At 42.2% G+C, this 25,669-nt stretch overlaps 1 protein-coding gene and 1 pseudogene across 4 annotated transcripts in view; both read left to right on the top strand.

Moving 5' to 3' along the window:
- Positions 1-11,291: 11,291 nt before the first annotated feature.
- CYFIP2 (cytoplasmic FMR1 interacting protein 2) overlaps positions 11,292-25,669 on the top strand; it is a 134,282-nt gene continuing 119,904 nt past the window's right edge. For 2 of the 4 annotated variants that reach the window (XM_053566072.1, XM_053566073.1), the window contains exon 1: positions 11,292-11,397. The gene's annotated coding sequence lies outside the window, so the exon portion shown is untranslated. Of the gene's footprint in view, positions 11,398-11,662; positions 11,682-23,073; positions 23,092-25,669 lie in introns of those variants that run through there. The other 2 variants (XM_053566074.1, XM_053566075.1) reach the window with 2 other exon arrangements.
- LOC128568427 (60S ribosomal protein L29-like) lies at positions 24,413-24,933 on the top strand (annotated as a pseudogene).

A 25,669-nucleotide genomic window follows, 5' to 3' on the forward strand; every position in this document is an offset into this window, starting at 1 on the left:
CCTCTGGGCCTGAATCCCACAGGCACATATTACACACAAGAAACATCTAAAGTGGGTTGGAGAAACAGATCTGCCTTTCAGAGGATTTTTCCTACAGACTCTACTCTCCTTGGGATCATTTCACTCACGAGCCCACCAATCAGGGAAAGAGACAGAACATAGTCCATTCAGCAGGGCAGGGAGAGTGTGTATCAGTGTGTGATGAGGGAGTTGCACAGCTCCTAGTGAAAGGGTCCAGCAGGATAATCTGATTAGAAGAGCTGGTTGGGAGCGGAAGCTGCCTCAACACAGTGAATGTGTTCTTAATTTAGAATAGTGATTTAGGGGCTTTTAGGGAAGTACTATAAATTTGGTGCCAAAGTCTGTTCCTCAGAGCCACCCCTCGGTGTCAGCACTACGTGTGTGCATGTGAAGGTGCAAAGTGTGTCTACAAAGGCATAAAGCATAGTTGGCTTGTAGGATAACAGAATCATACAGATACTATCAGGAATTTTAGAGATCATTAAACTGTTATCACTGTTAGGTACAGGATCTAAAGAGATGACTAAGATATGTTATCAGTTAGGGACCAAACATGTCATACTCATATCAGGAAAATTCAGGAGGGCTTCTTTACAAAAGGACTATTTAAAACTCTATGAGTTGGGGGGATGAGTGAGGAGGATTGCTGTGCTCCAGTCTAACGGACACAATGTAAGGTTATGTGGACACAACTACACCAGAGACCTCACATAACAAACACAAACATTGTAACCTAGTTATTTGTACCCTCTTTTTTTTTTTTTTTCTTTTTTTTGCAGTTTTTGGCCTGGGCTGGGTTTGAACCTGCCACCTCCAGCATTTGGGGCTGGTGCTTTACTCCTTTGAGCCCTCATTTTTCTTTTTTTTTTTTTGAGACAGAGTCATACTATGTCACCCTTGGTAGAGTGCTGTGGCATCACAGCTCACAACAACCTCAAACTCTTGGGTTTAAGCGATTATCTTGCCTCTGCCTCCAAATAGCTGGGACTACCTGCCACAACACTGTACCCTCATATTAATCTGAAATTTAAAAAAAGGGGGGGATGTGTTCACAGACAGTCCCACAAGGAGAACACAATGTGAAGATTGATGTCATACTGCAACACACCTAAGAACTACCAGGAGCTAGGAAAGAAGCCTGGAACAGATTTTTCCTTAGTACCTGCAGCAGAAGCACGGCCCTATGAGACTTGATCTCAGACTTTTGACCCCCAGAACTATTAAATAGTAGATTTCTGTTGTTTAAGCCACTTACTTTCTGATACTTTGTTATAGCCATATTAGAAAATTTATACAATACACACATAATATTTTTTTTAAATAAAACTGTATGGGTCAGGTTTAGAAAAATGTTAGGAAGTGGTACAGAGAAAAATAACAGCTGAGCAGTAGTGCTCTGTTTCAGTGTTTGTGTCCCTCTGAAACTCTTGTTGAAACTTTATCCCCAGTGCAATAGTATTAAGAGGCAGGTCTTTAGGAGGTTGTGAGGGCCTCAAGAATGGGATTAGTGGAAGCAGCCCAGATGCCCATCAACCCATGAATGGATTTACAAACTGTGTTATATGTATACTATGGAATACTATTCAGCCATAAAAGAAGATGGAGACTTTACATCATTTATGTTTACCTGAACAGACTTGAAACACATCCTTCTTAGTTAAGTATCTTAAGAATGGGGAAAAAAAGTAAAGCCTAGAATAATCAGAACACTTCTGCCATATTGTCTAATGTCAATTTGTTTCCCAGCACTGTTTCTTCTATTCTTCTTCTTCATTGTCTGACAGTAATTTAGAAGCTCTCATCTTCATTGGGTCATGTTCTGTTAATTCCTCTAATGCAATTATCTCTTGAATTTCTCCAAGATCCACATCTTGAAACCCTTCACTCCCTGACTTTTAGCATATCCACATCTCCTCATGATTTCCTTGATTGGCTGTGTCATAAATCCTCTGAAGTCATGTACAGCATCTGGGCATAGTTTTGTCCAATAGGAATTTATTATTTGGGGCTTGGTAGCCTTCATGGATTTTCCTATAATAACTATACCATCTTCAATGGTATAATCCTTCTAAACTTTCTTGATTTCCCCTCTGTAGGGGACAATCCTTTCCACAGAGTGCGGTGTGTAATAAGCCTTAAAGGTCCTAGGACCCTGTGATCTAGAGGCTAATTTAGAGATGACATGTTTGTGGGGTAGTAGACCATTTTGACTCCTCAGCCTACTCAGTTAGTAGACCATTATGAGTGGCCAGGGGCATTGTCCAATCTCAAAAGAACTTTGAAAGTCAGTCACTAGCAAGGTACTTATTGACTTTAGGGTCAAAGCATCTGTGGGGCCAATCCAGAAAAAGGATACTTGTCATCTAGGCCTTCTTGTTGTACAACCAACAGACTGGAAACTGCTGCTTATAAAGATTTATTCTGAGCTGAGTATATGTGACCATGGCCTATACAGCTACACCCAAGCCATGCTTTGAACAAGTGGTCTCATTATGCTTAAGTTATAGTTTGATCTTACACATTTTAGAGAAATGGGAATAACACATAAAATCATAAATCAACATGTGAAAGTAGTACATTGGTTTGGCCCAAAAAGGCAGGACATCTTTAAGCTGGGTATTACAAGTTATAGGTGGGTTTAAAGATTCTTTAATTTTTAATGTAATTGGTAAAAGAAATGAGCTTTGTCCAAAGACTCGGTATGGTTTTAATTAGGACAAGTAAGGCTGCTAATTATAGACAAGCCATAGACCCATACTGAGACTCAAGAGATCTGTTAAGTAAATTGATAACCTTTAGGTATGGTTTAACCTTTGTCTTACATGGCCTTAGGCTTATTAAGGATTTTGTATCTTATTGTTACAAAGAATAACTCTAAAAAGGGCAGAGCATAGCTAAGCTTGTCTGACCTTTCTTCTCTCATGGCTAGAAAGTCAGCTTTAAGGATTGTGTGTGTGTGTGTGTGTGTGTGCGTGCGTGTGTGAGGGGGTCCCCTTGGCCGACAGGAATCCATTCAGTCAGCAAGGAGAGCTTAAGATTTTATTTTAGTTCATAAACCTGGCTGCATTTACACAAAACAGAGAACTAGCCTCTCTCTTCCTGCCTTAAATCTTAGTGTTCACTTCTCTTCCTTACTAATAAATGTCCTTGGTGGCATTTTTTTTTTTTTATCAAAATAGAGCACTTTTCTCTGCATTAAAAACTTGTTCAGGTGGATAATTTTTCCTTGATAATCTTCTTCAGGGTATCTGGGAATCCATTTGGTGCCTCTTGGTCAGCATGTTACCAGACTAAGATGGTCCAGCCGCCTATCACTGTCAGCCAATATGCAGAGATGGGGATAGGTGCACCGGTAATTCTGGACAACACTTTTCTATTCTTACATTTCCAAAATCTCAGTTTTATCCATAAAGGTTCAAAGCAAAGACCACATTAACTCTTATTTTAAACAATAAAAAGCACAACTCAGTGACAATCTATTACAGCGTTTCCAATTCAAAAGTTAATTTCCTAAATCAATCTTCCTAAAGCAAAGACCACAATAACTCTTGTTTTAAATAATTATTAACATAACTCAATCATTACAATATATCTAATTCAAAAGTTTGTTCCCTTAACTATTCAAGATGGTCATCTTTAGGGTGGGAGCTAAATTTACAAAACAGTAAGAAGGAAAGACAGGAGGTAAATGTCAGGCAGGACCTAACCTGATCAGACCAGCTGCGTCATGTCCGCCCTAACCTGCCTGACCCCATCTTATTCTCACTACATGTGCTTTCCAGCAGAAGCTGCTTCTCATGGTATCTTGACAGTTTTAAACCAAACTCTTTTTAAACTTATTAAACCATCCTCCTCTGACATTAAATTCTCTAGTTTTAGATCTTCAGCCTTCCTTTTGCTTTAAGTTGTCATGTAATGACTTTGCTTTTCCTTGACTCTAATATTATTAGAGTCTATAGGTATGCCTTTCTTAGAGCAATCCTGCACCCACACAAATACTGTGCTTCAATACATATAAGAATGTAATTTATAAAATGTGCAAGGTTTTCATGCCTCCTGGCGTAGCTACAGCTACAAATTCATGAATTTCCTTTTGTTTTTTTAACAACAGTCCTTATGCTGGATTCATATCTTGAAATGGTGGGCAACTGCAGCTGCAGACCGCAAGCTAAAGTACATATCAAGCACTTGAACTTTTTCTTGCAATCTCATGACTTTTCTCTGCTTCTTGGGAGCACTTGCAGCCTCAATAGTACTTTGTATGGGTCTTGAAGTGTCATTCAAAATTTATGGTTTTGCATTTGACAACCCAAAATAAGTGACTGAGGCAAAGTTCTCAATTAATGGAGGTTTATTAAGACACAGTTTGAGGATATTCCTGGGAAAAAACACAAACCACAGATAAATCTATGACTATTTTTCCAAATGGGAATTTGGAAACATCTGAATTTCAGGGCGAAAGAGCATAAAGAAAAAAAAAAAAAAGGAGAGGGGGTGTGGGTAGTGAGGCAAAATGGTTAAATTCCTGTGAGGCCTAGAAATGTCTACATTTTATGAAAGACAAGGTGATTGTTAGAAGAGAAAAAAGGAGTGAAAAAAGCACCAAATATGTAGATGTTCCTGGGTAGGTAGAAGAATGTTTTATCTTGTCTTGTTTCTGTTCTACACCTGGGAAGATAAACTTGTAATTTGTTATTAGTGTTGAATCAACAAATTTTAGTTTTAGGAGCTAAACTTAGCCTTCAGACCTAAAGTTACAATTTGCATGTCCTTGATTATAGGAGGTCAGCAGGGAATTTCCTTGTGACTGATCAGTAGGGTCAGTAGGGACAGCCCTTGTAAATGCCAAGCCTTTTACCCTGCCATGGGGATCTGGCTGATGCCTAATGTTGGTAACAGCTATTCATTTGGAAGCAGATATTGCATGACTCAGCCTCCAAGCTTGTTCTTCTCTTTTATCATAGGAGTGGAGGGTGGTACTGAGATTTTTATTTTACCTCACACAATAAACACAATGAAATATATGAGAGAACTGTGAGAGACCACTTTTTACCACAATTTACTGGAGAGAAGAATTGCTCACACAGAGACGATTAGCATCAAACTGCATTTTAAGCAGATACTCCCAACACTTGAGTTCACCGCAACAGCAGCAGGAAATGGCTACTAAATTATTACAGCAGTGCAATATTATTACAGTTTATTTCATGCAGTCATGATTTAATACTGTGTCTTCATGTTTGTTTACATTTCTCTCGACCATGTCACCACGTAAGTGACCAGGTGTATGTGTGTGTGTAAGTTTTGATAAATTTTAATTTTTTATAATAGATTGGTATATGTGTTATGGTAGTAAATGACAAAATATACAATTACTTACATATATGTATTTTATGCATTCGTGATACAATTTTTCTTAATCTTTTTCAATATTTTTTAGTCTATGCAGTTTATCTGTGAGTTTTTCAAATTGTCATAAATTTCCCCCACAAAATTTCCAATATATTTACAGAAAACAATTCACATGTAAGTGGACCTGTCACTTCAAATTTGTGTTGTTAAAGGGTTTACTGTAGCTCCTGATTCCTCCAACCACCAGATTACTCCCATTCCCACACCTCCCCCACCTAGAGCTTCTAAGAAGTTTCCAGACACTTTTCATTTTTTCTAAGGCTGATTCTGAGTGGAAGTGTACATAAGCTGACACAGGCAACACAAACATTCATTTGCTTTTCTGTTTTGCTCATCTAGGACTATATTTGATCTGTACAGTTGTTTTGGAATGGCCCTGGGGGTGGGGGGGTCTCAACACACAGCGAGATTAACTGATGCACCTGGGATTGTAGAGCTACTTAACACAGGTGAGACTACAACTGAGATCTCATTCCAATTCCTGTATTCTTCCTAGGGAAAGAAAAAAAAATTGAACAAAAATTCAAAAAATTCACAGAAATAAAAATTCACGGAAATTTGAACCATATTTAATAATAATTAATAGCTCAAATTTTTTAGCATTTGTTATGCCATCACAATAGCAACAGAAGCACTTATTATGTATGCTTAGTGTGCTGCATTTATTATTTCATTTAATCATCACAAGAACCTACAAGATAGGTGCAATTATTATCATCTCAATTTTACTGGTGAAGAGAATAGAGCTCAGTAAATCAAGAGATATCATTCATGGTCCCACATTAGTAAGTGGCAGGATAAGACAAAACTGCCTGTCCACAAGTTCCAATGCTCCCAGCCATTCTATGGAGCTGAATATAGGGAGTCCTATGCTACCCTCTGGGAATACAGCAGCAATGACCCATCTACAGCTTCATGGTTGCATTCCAAATCCAGTTTGGAATATGCCCTGACCCTCTTTATCAGTTCTTACCTAAAATAATTGTAAGTCATATTTGTTTAAATGAAGATGAAATGTTCTTTACTATCAAGTTTTGTGTAAAAGATCTCACCTTCAAGGGAGGCCAGGTCTTAAGAAGATGTGGGAAATGAGCAAAGTGAGAGAAACACAGCAGAGAATGGAAGGTATGCATTTCCAAGTGATCCAGGATAGAGCTGCAATGTTTCAACCATGAAACAGTCCTTAAATTTTCATGTACAAGTAACAGTGCCACTTTTTAGAATTTTTTGAGGATGAAATGAACCCATCCATATAAAGTACCTAGCAAAGAGGCTGGCTCTAAATAAACATTTAATAAATGTCAGTTTGAAGTATGCGCTTTAACAAATTATTCATATTCCAAAAAAGATAGGCAGCTCAGTTTCCTAAGGATAGACTTGAGGTCTGGGTCCAATCAGCCCAACTTGGGTAACCCTTCCCCTTTCTGGGCCTCCATTCTTTCATCTGTAAAGTGAGGCAATTCTGAGCAAGTGTTCAGGTTCTATCTACATAGTGACCAATGTAAATTGTGTAACTGACTCATCAAGTTTCCTTTTCCTGCTAACTCTTGTGTTAGCTACATTGCAAGCTCATGGCACATAGAGTTGTCTATCTTCTTTTGAAGAGCTTTTATTTATGTCTTTTGCCCACTTTCTTTTTTTTTATTAAATCATAGCGGTGTACATTAATGTAATCATGGGGTACAATGTGCTGATTTTATATATAATTTGAAACATTTTTATCAACATAGCCTTCACCGCATTTTCTTAGTTATTGTGTTAAGACATTTATATTCTACATGCAGTAAATTTCACATGTACCCTTGTAAGATGCACCATAGGTGTGGTCCCACCAATTACTCTCCCTCCACCCATCCTCCCCCCCCTTTCCTTCTTCTTGAGCTATAATTGAGTTATAGCTTTCATAAGAAAGCTATGAATTGGTTTCATAGTAAGGCTGAGTACATTGGATTCTTGAGATACTTTGCTAAGAAGAATATGTTCTAGCTCCATCCATGTAAACATGTAAGAGGTAAAGTCTCCATCTTTCTTTAAGGCTGCATAATATTCCATGGTGTACATATACCACAATTTATTGATCCATTCATGGGTCGATGGGCACTTGGTTTCTTCCATGACTTAGCAATTATGAAGTGGGCTGCAATAAACATTCTGGTACAAATATCTTAGTTATAATGTGATTTTTGGTCTTCTGGGTATATACCTAGTAGAGGAATTGTAGGACCGAATGGCAGGTCTATTTTTAGATCTCTATGTATTCTCCAAACATCTTTCCTAAAGGAATGTATTAGTTTGCATTCCCACCAGCAGTGTAGAAGTGTTCCCTTTTCTCCACATCCATGCCAACATCTCTGGTTTTGCCCACTTTTTAATGGTTGCATTTGATTTGCTTGAGTTCTTTGTAGATTCAGATTAGTAATTCTTTATTGGATGCACAGCTTGAAAATATTTTCTCCCATTCAGTAGGTTATCTATTTGCTCTGTTGATTGTTTTCTTAGCTGTGTAGAACCTTTTTAGTTTAATCAAATCCTATTTATTTATTTTCATGTTGCTATGATTGCCATTGGGGTCTTAATCATAAATTCTTTGCCTAGGTTGATATCTAGAAGAGTTTCCTACACTTTCTTCTAGAATTCTTACAGTTTCATGCCTTATACTTAAGTCTTTTATCTTAATTTTTGAAGTGGTGAGAGATAAGGGTCCTGTGTCATTCTGCATGTGTCTATCCAATCTTTTTAGCACCATTTACTGAATATGGTTTCTTTTCTCTAGTATACATTGTTATCTGCTTTGTCAAAGAGCAGTTGGCTGAAAGACTGCTGATTCTGCTGGAAATCAACCAATTAGCAGACCCTATCACCTAATCCTCTGCCCACCAAACTCTCTTTAAAAACTCTGTTCCCCCAATTCTCAGTGAGGTGGATTTGAGAAATTTGTCTTATCTCCCTGCTTAGCACTTTGTGGAATAAATTCTTTCTGTGCTGTTAAAAAAATATAAAAATCAGTTAGCTGTAGGCAGATGGTTTTATATCTGTGTTCTCTATTCTGTTCCCGTGATCCATGTCTCTATTTTTGTATTAATACCACACAGTTTTGGTTACTATAGCTTCATAGTATAGTTTGGAATCTGGTAATGTGATGCTCCAGATTTATTTAAATGGAGATGTAGATTTTCTAAGCAATTTGAAGCTTTTCTAAAAACAAGGCAATGTTGCCACACATGGACAATGCATGGACCACAGCCTTGCAAGTGCCAAAGCAATTCTTGCTTGCTAGCTGCTTTCCTCTTATCACTTATGGTACAGCTTGGGCTTGGATGGGAAGGAAATCTGAAGGCAGGTACACATTTCAACAGTAAAGTGCAAAGATTTCACCTTTGATTATTCATTCAACCCATTTTTCCTGAACTCTGTTCAAGCACCAGGGTCTGTGCCAGCCAGGCTCTTAGGATATAATGAAAAGAAAGACAGATATATGTCTGCTCCCTTAGATTTTAGGGTCTAATGGTGAGGTGTAGGCACATGTCTTGACAATTACAACACAGTGTAATAAGTTATCTGACAGAGGAAGCCCAGTGAGCTATGAGAACATAGACAACTACTCATGACCTAATCCAGACGTGGAGGAGGTGATCTCTAAGGGGATACCAGAAAGATGAACTGGAGTTTGGCAAATAAACTTGGAGAAAGCATGGAAGGTGGAAGAAAGGGGGAACAGAGCATGCTATGCAAGAAGCCTGGCTTGTGTAAAGGTCAAATACAAGAGGGAACACATCAACTTTGGGGAACTAAAAGAGGTTCCCTTTATCTGAAGTGTAGCAAGCTTATCCATATAGAAGAGCCCTCAGAGATAGTTGCCAGCACATGACAGAGAGTTTGGGCTTCATCCTGAGGGGAGTGGAGAGCTAATGAAGTGCTTTAAGCCTGAGAGGGGTGTGCCCTTTGTTTTAACTGATGTAACTTTCCACATTTGGGGGGACATTGTTGAGTACTCAATCTACTTCATTTTATGGACGGGGAAACAGTGAGGTGAAGTTACTTGCCTAAGATCATTCTTCTGTTAGTTGCAAAACTAGGACCAAAAGGCAAGCTTCTGGATTTCCCACACAGTGGCTTCAAAAGAGCAAATTGCTGTGCCTTATAAGCAAATAGAATTCAGGGGTCAGGGAATTATTCTTGCCTAAGATCTAACCAAATATGTATGTAATAGTCTTTTTGTTTCGAAGCAACTTTTTCCTCAAAGGTTAAAAGACAGGGAAGTAACAACAGGGAGAAAGGTGTCCTCCAGAAAATTTTAATATTCAAAATAATATGCCCTTTAGAATAAAAATTTGATATATTGGGATTCCTATTGTTAAGTCCTATAATCACTGTCACTTGAAATCCTTAAGAACACAGTGGAAAATGAAAAATTAAAAAGAAAGAAAGAAACTTTAGTTCCATTTATAAACCCATCCTCCACAAACACCTCCACAGCTTCTCACACAGCATCAGGAAGAGAAACGTATGCATATAAAATGTGCGTATACAAAAATTATATTTTATGAAATAGCAATTTGAATTGGAATGACTGATTTAACATCAAATCAACAAATGATCCTGAATTCTGAGTATTTGGGAAATGATGTGAGATCAGTGAGGGCAAAGACTTCCACAAGTCCTCTGCTGAGACTTGAATAATGTGGCTCCTCTATAAATAGCCCTTAATAGGGACTGAGAGATTAATAATAAATGTGTGGGCTCTAGGTAACCATTTCAGAAAATTTCCCTTGTAACAAGACTTTATCTCTTATATCTATATACACCTCAGAAAGTCTCAAATGGTTTCAAATTATTTCCCCTGTGAGGTAAGAAGGGCAACTATTATTGTCTACCTTACGATATAGTGGCCTCCTAGGAGCAGAGGGGTAAAGTTATTTGCTTGAATGTTTCAGGTAAAGATTTGGTTCAGCCTGATTTTAGCCTGGTCTGAAGGCCCACCAGGCTGCACGTCAATGAGAATTGTTTCTTCGAAGAGCTCTAAATCTTCCAAGAGCTCTAAATGGCAGATAACCCTTGAAGAGAAAGGCATCTGTCCCGCTCAGTTCCTTCCTAGCCCTGGTGCTGAAAAGTGCTCCCTGTCACCTTTTTGACCTTTGGTCAATTCTTCCTGGAATGAGGATGAGGCGGGCCACTGATAAAGAGACTTGGCAGCTTCAGGGATTCTGTTCCAGGAAACTGAAAGGGAGTAGAAGTTATTCTTGAGTGAAGAAGCAGCAGGAGGGGCCAGTCTCAATTTGTGGAGGTCCCTATCCCCAACCCCCACTTGTGTCTTCTGTCACTTCACTCTGCTCACTCCCCTCACGGAACTTTTCTCAGCTTTAACTGGATGTTGGCAGGTTTATTTATGCCCATCTCTCTTGGTAGATAATAAGCTCCAAGAGGGCCGGGATCCTGTGTTTTGTACACCAGGGAACATCCCAGTTCTAGCACAGTGCTTGGAACAAAATAGGTGATCAATGAAGATTAGGTACATAAATGCCACTTGGAAAATACTGTGAAGCCAAGGGGATCTAACAGGGCCGAAGCGTCCGTCCTTCCGCTGCAGGTGCGGTTCCCTGGTGATGGAGGCTGTGTCGTAAGCCCTCCCTCCCTTTTCACCTTCCGAGCAGGGCGACTTGCCGCCCTAGGGCTGGGGGACTGGGACTTGAGCGGCCTTGCAAGCCCGGGGTGAGTGCGAATCATAGATGCCACGGCCGCACCGGGGGGCGCCCCGAGAGCCCCCAGCCGCAGCCATTTCCTGCTCTTTGTGTGACAGACGCGAAGGGGGCGGGCCCGGGGGAGGAGGAGCCGCGCGGGCGGAGGGCGGGGCGGGGGCGGGGCCGAGCGCGGCGGCCGGCGGCGCGGAGCCCGCAGAGCATCCTGAGCCCCGGCGGGGCACTGCCGGCGCCTCGGGCCCCTCCTCTGGACCTGCCGCGTATCTAGGTAAGCGGGGCTCGCAGGCCTCCGCCGGGCACGGAGACCGGACTGCTCCTGGGGACCGGGATGCGGCCCTGAGGATGCGCCTCTCCCCCTCTCCCAGTCCGCGGGGGGCGCTCGGCGGCGCTCCCGGGCTTGCACGGCCTGGAGGCCCCCGGAGGCCCAGCCTCTGGCCCCTCGAGGCCCCTGTTCCCCTCCGGCCCACTGAGGGCCCTGCAGCGCGGACCCTGTGCCGGGCGGCGCGGGCGCATCGTGGAGCTCAGGCCCGGTGGCAGCTACAGCTGCAGCAGGTGCGCGGCCTGGGCCGGAGCCGCCGGCCGGGGAGGAGGCGGTGCTAATTGCCGGGGCCAGAGATAACTGCAGCGGCAGTAGGCCGGGCAGCGGCGACACCCCCGCGTCCAGGTACTGCAGAGCACAGGCCCCTGTCTCTGCCACCGTGGCCAACATCACCTACCCTAGGTCCAGGAAAAGCCGAGATCCGCCCAGGCCAGCGCGGCCGCCGCCGCGGGTACGCGGCGCTCTGCGGTGAACGTGAGATGGGTGGGGCGAAGGACACAGAGGCGATGTTTGGGGGTGCGAGGCTTTTGTGAGAGAGGTGGCACCTCAAACCCGCTTTGAAGCATTCTGGCGTACCCTAGCATCGCTCTTCCTGCTGGCTGGGGGCAGGCAAGAGGTAGGAAGAAGAGGATGAGTGGGCTGGCTCCCGGGGGAAAGGGTGGGTTTTCCTGATCTCTGAAGAATCAGGAAGATGCCTTTCTATCTCTTAGGGCTTCTGCTTTTCAAGACAGACCTACCGTTCCCCCACCCCAAAGTACAGCCCACCTGTGTCCAAAGGAAGAAATGGAGGTGTTCTCTGTTTGGGAACCAGAACAGGTAGCATAGTTTCACAGAAGGAGGATTCCCTCTACTGAGAACCCTGCTAGAAAGGACATCGACTGCCCAGGTGTCCTCCCCAGTCCAGGGAATCTAACTTTGACCATGGCCTGTCTGCTTTCCCCAGCACAGTGGAATCACTCACCAGGGACTGATCAGCCAGCAGCTGCCCTTCAGCTAAGCCAGGAATGGAGCAAGGATGTTTTCTTGCTAGCTCTGGGGTGTTCTGTCTTCACAGTGTGGGCACTCAGGCTGTGGGGACAAATCAGCAGAGTCTGTGGCCCTGTTCTCATTTTCCACCTCCTGCCTGTGTCCCATTTAGGGCAATTGGTCTCACCTTACTGTGGACACTGGCTGTGCCAGCAGCCCTGGGCTGTCGGCTCTTGGAGATCCATATCCTGGGCAGGCTTGTGAAGGCCTTGAAGGTGGTTTTCTCCACCATGAGACCCCCTCTCTGTGGCCCTCCCTGATGCCTCCCACCTCCACATCTGTACAGGGCCTTGCCCTGTCCCCATTCTCCAGTGTCAAAATCATTTTCAAGGAAGGAGCTAGTGAATGTGTTTATCTTGAAAAGCAGCTAAACTACAAAATGGGAATACAAAGAATTTCCCATTTGATGTAGGGCAGGTGCCTTAGAAATGGTTTGAAAGGAAACAGTGGATGGAAGCATTTTAATGGGAAACAATAGAAATATTTGCTATCTCTACTGGTGGAATTTCAGATAGTGGGCTGGAAGTGGGAGTGGAGAGCTAGGGAGCTCTTTTGGAGAACTGCTCCCTGAAATGACAGTATCTAGCAGCTGACAGTTCTGTATTTGGCATGGGCAGGGCCCTGAGGGCAGGAGACTATAGGAGTGTACACCTGTGTGTATGTGTGTCTGTGTAACTGGTCAGGGGTTACTGTCACTAGAAGGGGCATTTCTTGAGCACCCAATGTCTACTTGTGGGATGTGAAATTCTACTATAGAAAGTTACTCACTTTGCTGCATAGAGTTAGTTACTCGTTCGCGCTGGCTACTATCTGCCAGGGCAGTTATTAGGCCACAAGAAGAGTGGTGTTTTTGCTTACAAAGCCAGTGCCTGTAGCTAGTCTGCACACTGAGCCTCTGGCTGGGGGCATTAGCTCCCTGCTCACTAAGCTGCTTTATTATATTTCGTAGCCAGTTTTGACCGGTTCTGTAGCACCCAAGGCTATAGTCCCTGCTGGAAAATGAAAAGGGAAAAACTTGCTTTAGGCGTCAGGCCAAGAGTGGGGTATACAATCCAGTATGGTTGAAGAGTTTTACTCAAATCAGAGGCTGGCCCAGAGAAGGAAATAGACATGAATTTTTAAAAAATGATGAAAGGCCCCAGGAGCACACTGCTTGACCCCGCTGGTAAATCACACCCTTTGGGGATTTCAGTGGGCCTCTGCTGCTGTCATTGACCAGAAAGCCAAATTAGGTGATGAATAGGCAACAAGCTAATTAACATTGGGAACAGTGCTCCCGGAAAGCGGCATAACAGTGCTCCAGTCCCCATGTTTAGGGGTTGGACTACGCTCTCAAAGAAGCTTCTTTGGACCACTGTTGGCCCCAGGGGTCCACCAAGAGCTTCACAAAATGGCCTTTTGTAGCCTCCATGTGGCCACCATAACAATGAGTCTATTTCTTTACTGGCAAGTATTAATTATTCACTTGTACTTGACAAATCCAGACATCAGTCACCTCATTGGAGTCTTTGTGAAAGGTCTTTGGTTTTGTCATTCTGAGGAGCTAAGCTATGTCTAGGATCCAGAGGATGGCCCCTGCAGCAGTGGTGGAGGTGGCGGGAAGGGGTGGAGACCAGCTGTGATGGGGGAGGGAGAACTGGAACATCTTGGGAATGATGCCTGAAAGTGCCAAGCACAGTGCTTAGCACATAGTAAGTACTATAATATTTATATTTTTATTTATTGTTATAATGTATTAATTGCATAAGAATTTGGCTCATATGTGTAGCCAACCCTTAGTTCTTACCAACCCCTCTACCTCCAGTTTTCTTGGATTTTGCTTTTGTGAGGGAAGAGTGTCTCTGAGCCCCAGGTTTGCCAGCCAAAGGAAGATCAGAAGGGTTCCAGGTAGGAGGTGCTCTTGAGTAGCACCATGGAAAGTGGGTAGAACTTGAGCTGGCAGGGAGAGGGTGGAGGAACTAGACTGAGCATAAGAAACCCAGAGCAATTCTCACATTTCAACACATGATGCTGACCAAGGACCTCTTTCTCTACATACATTCAGCATTTTGTAACTGACCAAAAATGTTGAGGCTGTGCTTTGCTTCTAAGGCAGAGCAGTGCAGTGTGACTTAGGTCTTGCTGTGTGCCTTTGAGCCAGCTGCTACCTCTCTGATTTAAAAAATTGAGTAATGGAAAGCAGTCTGCCCAGCTTGTCACCTTCCCTGTCAATCATGGAAGCCCAGGGATGAGATAATGTTTATTCATTCCAATCTGAGAAGAAAAGGCCATGGAATAGAGAAGGAGGCCCCTGAATGTGTGGCTCTTTTGGATAAGTTCCTCCATTCCTAAGGAACAGTTTATTAATTATGTATTGTGTGCCTATTTAAGAAGATAAATCTGTGGCTTCTCTGTACTGACAAGCCAACAGGAAACTAAAAGGCACTTTGTGATTTACAGAGTCTGTCAATCAAGGCCCTTGGATGGCCTTGTTTGTACAAAGACACTTCAGAATTCAGTCAGTGGGTGTGGGACGCCTCCCAGGATGCAGAGTTGGGATACTGGCTTCTTAGCTGTGGCCATTTTGCCGAAGGCGGTGTGTGATCTGCCATACTTCTTGGGCCTTGACAATAGAGGAAAAAAATGAACAGGGTACAAATTCTTGAAAGAAATTGTTTCGGGCGTGGCACCTGTGGCTCAAAGGGTTAGGGCGCTGGCCCCTTATATCAGAGGTGGCGGGTTCAAACCCAGCCCCGGCCAAAAACTGCAAAAGAAAAAAGATTGTTTCGGAAAGGGAGAGCTAGAGTTTAAGAATTTCTCACAGAGACCATTCTGGTTGAGTCACATTTTGCTAGACATACGGCAACTCAGCACAGCGAGAGAGAAGAGTTAAGCAGGACCTGCACTGTGAGATGCCTGAGAGAGACCCAGTGATGAAGTCAGCAGCAGGCCTTTTGATTTTGCGTTTACATCATCATTAGGTCATTGTAGAGCAGTGGTTCTCAGACTTCTGTCTCTAGGAGGAATGGAGGGTTGTTTAGTATGTCAATATAATATGGTCTGTTTTCTCAGTCAGGTGGGTGGAGAAGTCCTCTACAGAAAGTAAGGGAGATGGACTGGTTAGGAAACTCAGGGGACTTCGGGGGTTTAGAACAGCTGCCTCTGTGGGTGGAATAAGAAGTCAACTGAGGATGAAAGAGAGAATTGTCTAACTACTAAAGACCCAGTGGAGATCAAAGCAGATCACCAAGACTAACCCTCATAGAAGACACTCGATAAATTACAGTGTTAATTGAAGGGATACCTGAGAATTATTTGTGCTTTTAAAATGTGATGCTTTAAGACTGGTTCTGGTCATGTATGAATGGTGAGACAAAGAATTTAAAACTGGATATCAGCTCTCAGCCTCCAATCTGTTAGATTTTCATAAGCAAAAGGAATATGGGGACCTGCCTCTTATGGTTTGGGGTGGAAACTGTGTGGCAGAAGAATTTTCTATAGAATTCTCCTCAAATTCTTATAGTAATAGGGCTGGCTATAATGTGGGGCCTTAGAGAACCATGGTATTTTAACTTGTTCCCCTCTCACCTTTTTTTAAACCAGAAGACATGTATTTTGGTCCTTATAATGCAGCAGGAAATTGTGAATCTAGACTGAGTGCTATGTGAATTCAGAGAAATGCAGATCCGCAAGGGAGTAGAGATAGTTTGAGCAAAGGCACAAAGCAAGAATGTCATCACACAGGTTTATGATGCCCTGTATGTCTTGGCCATACTGCATGGTTCCCATGGTCCGTAAGGAAGCCCTTTAGATGAAATGTCCCAACTGTAGTTATAGCCATTTGCTTTAGAGAGAGGCTCAAGTCCAGTGATTCTTACCTGGTTGGTTTCGTTGTCGTTTTAGTCCATGTGATGGACACTGTCGACGCACTCAACACGTACGCCCTGCAGCCACTGCTTCGGCTCTACCCTCTGCAGTTCTTCTTTTGAACATGCAAGTGATATTATGGGGGGATCTTGAACCCTTGCCTCACAAATAATAAAAAGTATCTTTTTTGCAAACCTCAAAATGTATGGATTTTTGAGATATAGTCTCACAAAAAAAAAAAAAAAGAGAGAGAGAGTTTCATTGTGCTGCCCTGGGTAGAGTGCTGTGGCATCGTCACTCAGCAACCTCAAACTCCTGGGTTCAAGCAATTCTCTTACCTCAGCTTCATGAGTAGCTGAGACTTCAGGTACTCACCACCACGCCTGGCTAGTTTTTCTATTTTTAGTAGAGATAGAGGATGGTCTCAAACTCCTGAGCTCAGAAATCCATCCACCTTAGCCTCCCAGAGTGCTAGGATTACCTCAGTATTTAAACTGTTATTTATCAAGAGTTACCCATAACAACCTTCACAGTGCAGGTGTTGACATCACGGTTGAGAAAGAACTATTACGAAGCCAACCTCCCTATTTTACAGGCTAGAGAAATTTACACTTTTAGAGTGAATGACTTGTGATTTGGGCCTTTTAGTCTTCAGACTGAGGCATGTTCAGAAGAACTGCAGTTTCATGTTGGTGAAGCTGAGGTCTGCATGCTCCGATCTGAAGGCCAAACCTGAAGTCTCACCATCTGTATCCACAGCAGATGCAGTGGCTTCCTTTCTGAGTTTCAGCAGGTGCCTCTGGAGGCGGCTCGTCTCTTGGGGTTACAAGTCACTTTGGTGACCCTCATGTGATCTCCTGGCAAGGTCCCAACAGGAGCAAATCAGCAAGCTATCTTGAGTGGTATGGCCTTCCCTCCTGAGCGGATGGGGGCCTGTCCCCAAGCTGCTTGTATCTGGTTGGTTTCACCGGAAAGGCCTCCTCAACCCTGCCAACACAGGAAGCGCCTGAGTAAAACAGCAAATGAAGTAGTGAGGCCCTTAGCCCCCCTGAGATCCTTTTCTTTGCCTCTTTATAAGCAACAAGGAGGGTAGGCCTTCTCTAGAAACTCAAGTTGAGGCTTATATTTCTCTGCTCTGACCTCAAAGTCCCCAGTGTGGAGAGAAGCTGCAGGTGACAGGGCCTCTGATCCCAGGACAGAGGCGGTGAAGGACTCACGCAGTAGACTGCCTTGCCAGGCAGTACTCGCTGGATGTCTGAACTGCTGGCAAGGAGGCCTTGGGTTGTTGTCTTTTAAGGTAAATTATTAAATTTGGATCAAAGCAATACATGTACATGCTTTTAAAAAATCAAATAGTATCAAAAGACTGAATAAAAAACAACCACCCAGAGCCCACCTTGCCCTAGCCTAGAGGCTGCTGCTGTTTCTTCCGCTAGCTCCTCCAGTGCTCCAAATAATAAGCTTGTGCTGCTGTTTCTTGATTTATCCATTCTGCATCTTGTCTGTTTGCTTCCTGCTGTGATGGATGACGATTGTACTTTCTTGCACTATCCGCCTCCCTCCCCTGCCCCCATCGCCTGGCATAGGAAGAGCTCTATTTTAACCTAAATCATGTTGAAAGCATCTGCGTTATTAAGATGTGTAAATGATGATCACAAGTTTGCCAAGTAATGTCCTTTGATTGTATTTTCTTTCTTGTGTGGCTTTTTGTTTTGTTCCAGAATTAGAGCTCTTTTTTTCCTTTCTTTCTTAAAAGTATTCTTTTTCTTTCAAGCTTCATCATACCAGTTATTGTATTGTGTTCCCTTGTCTTCTCCAGAAGTTGCCATGTGAGCTGATGAGTCCCCTGACCAGCCAAGTGACTGTGTACAAGTCCCTTCTCTTCTCTAGTCAGCAGGAGAGGGAGTCTACCTCTCATTCTAAACCTCCAGCCCATCCCCACCTACCTCAGAGAGTTTTATCATCAGGGTGGGGCAGTCCCGGGACCTGACAAATGGCAGCAAAACAAAAACAGGCAAGGGGAAGAACCAGGCAGGCTGGTTTCGGTGGTGTCTCATGGTGGTCCATTTCATCCTGCAGTTGAGGGGGCCCCTCGGTGGGGTAGCGTGGGTGTGTCTCTCCCACTGTCCCCTCTTGATTTTTGCTCACTACAGTCTCTGCTAGTAGGAGTAGTAATCCCCACACTCCCCAGGCTCCTGCTCCATCTCCAGCTCTCTTGGTACCCCTCCTGCTATGTTATACTCCAAATTTCCCAAAAGTAATGATAAAAATACTAAGATTTTCTGATAATAGTTTTATTGAGATGCAACTCACATACTATACGATTCTCCTATTTTAAACATACTGTTCAGTGATGTTTAGTGTTATTTGCAGAGTTGTGCAATCCTAATTACAGTCGATTTTAGAGCATTTCTGCACCCCATAAAGAAACCTCATGGCATTTAGCAGTACCACCTGTTTCTCCAACCCCCCCCAGTCCTAATCTGCTTTATGTCTCCATAGATTTTCCTGTTGTGAACATGTACAATATGGGGTCTTTTGTGACAGATTTATTTCCCTTAACATAGTGTTTTCAAGGTTCATCCATGTTGTGGAAAGTATCAGTACTTTATCCCTTTTTATGGCTGAGTAATATTCCATCATATGGATCTGTCACATTTTACTTATTCATTTATCAGTTGATGGACATTTGAGTTATTTCCATTTTTAAACTATCACAAATAATGCTGCTATGAACATCCACGTACAAGTTTTTGTGTGGACGTGTGTATCCATCTCTCTTGGGGCTATATCTAGAAATGGAGTTAGCAGGTCATACGATAATTCTATGTTTAAAAATTTGAGGAACTGCCTATTTTTTTTCCAAAGTTGCTGTACCATTTTGCATTCCCACTAGCAATGGTATTTCCAATTTCTCCACATCCTTGGCAACACTTGTATTCTGTGTGCTTTTTATTATAGCCGTCGTAATGGGTGTGAAGTTGTAGCATGTTTGATTTACATTTCCCTAATGACTAAAAATATTAATTTTTTCATATGCTTATTGGCTATTTGTATGTGTATGTATCTTCTTTGGAGAAAGGTCTGTTCAGATCCTTTGCCTGCTTTTAAAATTGAGTAATTTGTCTTTGTATTGTTGAGCTTTAAGAATTCTTTATATATTGTATGCACGTAGTACTTACCATATATAATGATATGCACATATTTTCTTTTGTTTTGTGGATTGTCTTTCACTTTCTTGATGGTGTCTTTTGAAGCACAGAAGTTTTTGTTTGTTTTTATTTTTATTTATTTATTTATTTATTTAGAGACAGAGTCTCAGTATGTCACCCTCGGTTGAGTGCTATGGCATCACAGCTCACAGCAACCTCGAACTCTTGGGCTTAAGCGATTCTTCTGCCTCAGCCTCCTGAGCAGCTGGGACTATAGGTGCCCACCACAACGCCTGGCTATTTTTTGGTTGTAGTTGTCATTGTTGTTTGGCAGGCTCGGGATGGGCTTGAATCTGCCAGCTTTGGTGTATGTGGCTGGCGCCCTTACTCACTGAGCTATGGATGCAGAGCTGAAAAACAGAAGTTTTTAATTTTGATGATGTCTAGTTTATTTTTTATTTTGTTTGTATTTTTAGTGTTATTACATAATTCAAGGTCACAAAGATTTATTCCTAGTTTTCTTCTAAAATTTTTATAGTTTTAGTTGTTACAGAGGTCTCTGATTCATTTTAAATAACTTTGTAACATTATGGGAGGTAAGGGTTCACCTTCTTTCTTTTGCATGTGGCTATTCAGTTGCCCTAGCACCATTTGTTGTAGAGAATATTCTTTCTCCATTGAATTGTCTCAGTACCCTTGTCAAAATAAATTTATCATCAATGTGAGGTTTATTTCTAGATTTTTAGTTCTGTTCCACTGATCATTGTTTACTGTCCATCTTCATGCCAACATTATGCTGTTTTGAGGGCTGTAACTTTGTAGATAAGTGTTGAAATTGAGAGAAAGTTGAGTCTTCCATTTTTTTTCCCCCTCAAGATTGTCTTGGCTACCCTGGGTGGGTCCCTTGAATTTCCGTATTAATTTTATGAAATTCTGCAAAGAAGTCCACTGAGAGTTTGGCAGAGAGTGTGTTGAATCTGTAGATCAATTTGGAGAGCATTGCTATCTTAACACATAGTATTACATTTTCCAGTCTATGAACATGGGATATCTTTTCATTTATTTAGGCCTTCGATTTTTTTTCTTTTTTGAGGCAGTGTCTCACTTTGTCACCTTTTAGGTAGAGTGCTGTGGTGTCATAGCTCACAGCAACCTCAAACTCTTGGGCTCAAGCGATTCTCAGGCCTTAGCCTCCCAAGTAGCTGGGACTACAGGCACTTGCCACAACACCCAGCTATTTTTAGAGATGATGTCTTGCTCTGGCTCAGGCTGGTTTCAATCTTGTGAGCTCAAGAAATCCCACTGTCAGCCTCCCAGAGTGCTAGGATTACAGGAGCTACTGTGCTCGGCCAAGCCTTTATTTTTTAAAACAATGTTTTATAGTGTATGTTTTGCACTTACTTTGTTAAATTTATTTGTATATATTATATTTTTTGATGCTATTTTAAACAGGATTGTTTTCCTAATTTTTTCCTTTTTTTATTTTTCTTTTCTTAATTTTCTGATCATATGTTGCTACCGTATAGAGATACAATTGAATTTTGTACAGTGTATCTGCAAACTTGCTGAACTTGTTCATTTTAATAAATTATAGTGGATTTATTTTAGAATTTTCTATATGCAGTATATGTCATCTGCAAATAGAAATAGTTTTACTTTTTCATTTCTAATCTGGATACATTTATTTAATTTTCTTGCCTGATTACCTTGGCTAGAACCTCCAGTACGATATTGAATAGAAAGGGTGAAAGCAGGCTTCTTTGTCTTGTTCCTCATCTCAGGACAAAAGCAGCCATTCTTTCACCATAAGTCTAATGTTAGCTAAGGGTTTTTGTAGCTGCTCTTTGTCAGGTCAAGGGTGCTCTCTATTTCTAGGTTTTTTGAGTGTTCTTATCATGAGGGGGTGTGAGATTTTATTAAATGCATTTTCTCTGTGTATTGAGGTGATCTTGTGGTTTTTGAACTTTGTTCTATTGATATGGTTTATTAATTGATTTTATCAATTAATCATTTTTTAAAAATTGGTTATCATTTTCTAAATGATAACATTAAGCCAGTCTTACATTTCAGGGAAAAAATCTTACTTGGTCATGGTGTATAAGCTTCTGTATATGTTGCTGGGTACAGTTTTGTTGGGGCACTAACTTTTATTGAGTACTTTCGCTTTTTTGACATTTTTAAAATTAAATCATAGCTGTGTACATTAATGCAATTATGGGGTACAATGTGCTTTTTCATATATATAATTTGAAATATTTTCATCAAACTGGTTAACATAGCCTTCACTACATTTTCGTAGTTATTGTGTTAAGACATCTATACTTTACACCTAGTAAATTTCACATGTACCCTTATAAAATACACCATAGGTGTGTTCCCACCAATTACCCTCCCTCCATCCCCCTCTCCTCTCGCCTCCCCTCCCTCGCCTCTTTCCCCTTCTTCTTGGGCTATAATTGGGTTATAGGTTTCTGAAAGCTATAAATTGGCTTCATTATTGGGTACTTTCTATACACCAAGCCATTTACATGGATTAACTCAATTTAGTTCTCATGACCCATGAGATAGGAACTATTATTCTGCCTCATATCAAAGATGAGGAAGGTGAGGCTCAGAAAGGTTCATAATCCGTGATCACACAGCCGGGTATTGGCAGAGTCAAGATTCTAACTCAAGCCATCCAGTTCACTACCACATTTTTCTTTTTTTTTTTTTTTTTGAGACGGAGTCTCACTATGTTGCCCTTGGTAGAGTGTTGTGGCATCACAGCTCACAGCAACCTCAAACTCTTAGGCTAAAGTGATTCTCTTGCCTCAAGCTCCCAAGTAGCTGGAACTACAGGCACCTGCCACAACACCAGGATATTTTGTTGCTGTTGCAGTTGTTGTCATTGTTTTTAGCAGACCCAGGCCGGGTTTGAACCCGCCAGACCTGGGATATGTGGCCAGAGCCCTAACCACTGAGATACGGGCACCCAGCCTCACTACCACATTAAAATGCCTGTCCTGTGCTTATCAGTGGTGGTCATGATATAATTTTCAGATGGTACCCAGACCTCTGTTTGTTTTCATTACTTTTATTTATTTTTTTGTAGAGACAGAGTTTCACTTTATGGCCCTCGGTAGAGTGCCAGGGCATCACCCACCTCACAGCAACCTCCAACTCCTGGGCTTAAGCGATTCTCTTGCCTCAGCCTCCCGAGTAGCTGGGACTACAGGCTCCCGCCACAACACCTGGCTATTTTTTTGTTTGAACCCGCCACCCTTGGTATATGGGGCCGGCGCCTTACCGACTGAGCCACAGGTGCCGCCCCATTACTTTTATTTTTTATGATTCCCCTCTGTTTTTGGCAAGAGATACTGGTTTTCTATGTGTGATTTTGACATAAAGCTTCCTTCTAAAATATTTTTATAAAGTGGCCCCAAAAAGAGAGCTTCCTTAGAAAAAATTATGAAGCAAATAATTGTACTGGAAGTTTATGGATATGATTGTATATTCCATTCTGATTTAAATTATCTATGTTTTTATTTAATAGTGAAGGAGAAGACATGGGAAAACTAGAAATTAAGACATGGCCAAGTTCAGGTCATCTCATTTCTGCTGTTGTTGTGACATTTAGGTATGTTCATACATTCTTTCATGTGATACTTGCCCAGTACCTACTCTGTTTGTGGCATTCTGCCAAGGTTCTGTGGTTTTCAGTGGTGCATAGGAAAATAGTCCCTGACCTTGAAGAGCTTACACATACTCCTCTAAGGAGGGCATATATGTTTTATTTTATGAGCAAACCCAGATTGATTGCTGGTAGCTGCCTGAAGCTCAGTATTCAGGCAGCTGGCTAACGCTATATGAAACAGTCATAATCAATTAGCAATGTCTTCCCTGGCATGGGAGGAGAAGTATCAGTATTTGTGTTTCTTCTGAGACAGAAAATGTCGAAAAAGAGGTACACATACCTAAGAGAGGGGAGACTTTGAAGGATGGGTGAAAGCAGCACATGAAAAGACGGAAAAGTTAGAAAAGAGAGACTTTATTTCATAGGTCACCCTTTACAAAATGTTGAAGCTTATCACTTTAGACATTAATGATTTTAACCATTTTGATGGAGTTCTTTATAAAATATAAATGGTTTTCTGCCATTTATATTTCTTCTCTCCCTCCACCACTTTTTTAAAAACCCAGCATCTTGGACCTAGTACACCTTTCTTGATGTCTCAGGCTCACTGGTCATCCTTTCGTTGCACAGATCATTTCTGAGTTACATGTGCATGCTCAGCATAGAAACTGGGTATGAATTAGGCACAGCGCTCGCCCTCAAGAGGTTATATAGTTTAGGGCAGCAGAGAAAACATGATCAATCGTATAATATTGTAGATGCTATGAAGAAGGAACATGCTGGCTTCAGTGAAGACCAGCAGAGAAAGTGGATTCAGGTAGGGCTTGGTAACTGAGAGACTTATGAAGGAGGTAATCACTTCTTAGGTCTCTTTCAGCTCTAAGATCACTTTGTTGGGGTTCTATTGTGACCACGGTGTTGGTGATACTCCTTTGGTTGTTGAGTTATACAGAGCTAGCTCTTGCTTCTGCACTCAGGTGCCCTGATGCCTGTCCCTGTGTTGTCCATCCCTCCGTCTTGCATCTCTCTCTCTCCAGTTAGACCGGCTGCTCTTAGCATCTTGGTGCCTCCTAACTTGTGGCTTTATTTTATAGAGTGCTATAGGTAATACTCTAAAAGTAAGTAGCTTTGGGTAGCTAATGGGGGGTTGAAGCTACAAGGTCTAACTCTTGAATAAGTAGATGGTTCCAATCAAACTTTTCACTCCCAGTCTGTTCAGAATAAACTGCAGTGGTCCATTTTGGTATACTCTTTGGAATGGTTATAAGATGAACATGAACATGTGGGCCCAGGTGCTTCAGCAGCCACGGGTCATGGTGCAGACATGGCCAAGTCCAAGAGGCACACCACACACAACTAGACCCAAAAGTGGCACAGAAATGACATTAAGAAACCCAATCACAAAGATATGAATCTCTTAAAGGGATAGATCCCAAGTTCCTGTGGAACATGTAGTTTGCCAAGATATACAACAAGAAGGGCCTGAGGTGCTTTGCCAAGAAGCACAACAAGAAAGGCCTGAAGAAGACGCGGGCCAACAGTGCCAAGGTCATGAGTGCACGTGCTCAAGCTATCAAGGTCCTCGTAAAGCCCAAGGAGGTTAAGATCAAGGTCCCAAAGGGTGCCAACTGCAAGCTCAGTCGACTTGCCCATGGTGCCTACCCCCAGCTTGGGAAGCATGCTTGCGTGCACATTGCCAAGGGTCTCAGGCACTGCCATCCAAAGGCCAAGGCCAAGGCCAAGGATCAACCTAGGGCCCAGTCTTCCGCTTTACCTTCAGCTCCAGCTTCAGTTCCAGCTCAGGCTCCCAAAGGTGCCCAGGCCCCCAAGAAGGCTCCAGAGTAGAGGCATCTGTCTGCCAACATGAGGACAAAAGGACTGGTGTGACCTCTGGGCTTCTGTCTGCGTGGGTCTGGGGTCCTCTGTGCTATTTGTACAAATAAACCTGAGGCAGGAAAAAAAAAAATTGAACACGAACAGTTATGTTCCTGCTTGGTTCCCACACCTGTGAAGAAGCTGGCTTCAATGAATGAAGGGGGGTCAGCTCCATGGGACACCCTTTGATCTATGGAATCACAACCAGTCACAGAAAACTCAATTCCCACATAATCTCTGGACACACCCTGCTCACACCCGTGATAGAACAGCAAACTGTGATCCAGATTCCTTCTTTGGAATTTTTCTGCTTAGTTAAACGCTGCCCTAAACACAGTCATGCTTCACTTAATGATAGAGAAATATTCTAAGTAATGTCTTTTTGGTGATTTCTTATAGAGAACATCAGAGGATATCCCCACACCAGCCTAGATGATACAGTCACTGCACGCCTAGGCTATCTGTACAGCCAGTTGTCCCTAGGCTACAAACCTGTACTGAATACTGCAGGCAGTTGTAACACAATGGTAAATATGTGCGTATCTACAGATAGAAAAGTACAGTAAAAATACACTATTGTACTCTTATGGGACCACATGCAGTTAACCAAAGTGTCATTATGTAGCACATGACTGAAAGTTTTTTAATAGTAACAATCTAAGCCTCCCTTTCATTTATTTTTATATTTATATATTTATTACATAAT

The sequence above is a fragment of the Nycticebus coucang genome, chromosome 17 (assembly GCF_027406575.1).
Source record: "Nycticebus coucang isolate mNycCou1 chromosome 17, mNycCou1.pri, whole genome shotgun sequence".
NCBI lineage: Eukaryota > Metazoa > Chordata > Mammalia > Primates > Lorisidae > Nycticebus > Nycticebus coucang.